Source organism: Propithecus coquereli, unplaced genomic scaffold (assembly GCF_000956105.1).
Source record: "Propithecus coquereli isolate 6110/MARCELLA unplaced genomic scaffold, Pcoq_1.0 Scaffold39, whole genome shotgun sequence".
Taxonomy (NCBI): domain Eukaryota; kingdom Metazoa; phylum Chordata; class Mammalia; order Primates; family Indriidae; genus Propithecus; species Propithecus coquereli.
Window position 1 is genome coordinate 4,672,948 of NW_012149618.1, and position 1,283 is coordinate 4,674,230.

Sequence of the window (1,283 nt, forward strand, 5' to 3'; positions counted from 1 at the left end):
TTTCCACATGATGCCATTTTCCTCCTGCCTAAGGGACTTCCTGTAGCATTTCTTACAGTGCAGGGCTGCCAGCGCTGAGTTCTTTCAGCTATTTTGTGTCTGAAAATGTCTTTATTTCACCTTCTTTTTTGAAATATGTTTTTGCTGGGTATAGAATTCTGGGTTGATAGTTTTCTTTCAGTCCTTTAAAGATGTTGCTCTCCTCTCTTCCACCTACATTGTTTTCTGATGACAAATCTGCTATCATTTTTGTTTCTCTGTATGTAATGTCTTTTTTTTTTTTCCTGGCTACTTTTAAGATTTTCCTCTTTATTATTGTTTTTGAGCAATTTTACTGTGATGTGCTTAGGTATAGTTTTATGTTCTTGTGCTGAACATAAAAACCATGCTGACCTGTGGGTTTTAGTTTTCATCAAGTTTGGGAAATCATTATTTTAGATATTTTTTCTGCTCCTCCCCCTTTCAGAGATTCCAGTTACATGCTTGAAGTTGTCTCACAGCCCATTGATGCTTTTTTTGTATTTTAAAAACCCTTTTCCTATCTCTTTTGAGTAGTTTCTATTGCTCTGTTTTCAAATTCATTCATCTTTTCTTCTGCAATGTCTAATTAATTAGCTACTTATCTCATCCAGTGCAGCTTTCATTTCATTCAGATGGCATTTTCATCTCTAACATCTGATTTGGGTGTTTTTTATGTCCATGTCTCTCATCAACCCTTGAACATTTGGAATATAGTTGTAATAACTGTTTTAATGTCCTTTTCTATTAATTATAATGTCTGTGTCAACTCTAGGTCTGTTTTGATTTATTATTCTCCTGGTTATGAGTCATGTTTTTCTCTTTTTTGTATGCCTGGTAATCTTTAATTGGATGACAGACATTGTGAATTTTACTTTGTTGGGTGCTGTATACTTTTATATTCCTGTAAACATGCTTGAGCTTGATTCTGGGATTCAGAAACATGGAAATTTGACTCTTTGAGGTCCTTATCAGTTCATTCAGTCCCCTGTAATTAATTCTTGTTCTGCTTGATTTTGGGTTAGCAGCCTCACAAATCCACCAATTTTTCATTAGAGTTCTGAAAATTCTTACCCAGTCCAATAGTACGATCTTAAAGTTATCAGAAACCTGTACTTGTGAGAGTCTTTTCCATAAATCTTCTTGCAATTTTATATCATAGCTGCTTCCAAAAAGCTTTCAGGAAAACATCAGAGTAAAATAATAACTTTCTATAGATGACAAAAGACTTAAAATGGCCATAGTTAAAGATTTGATGACAGTTC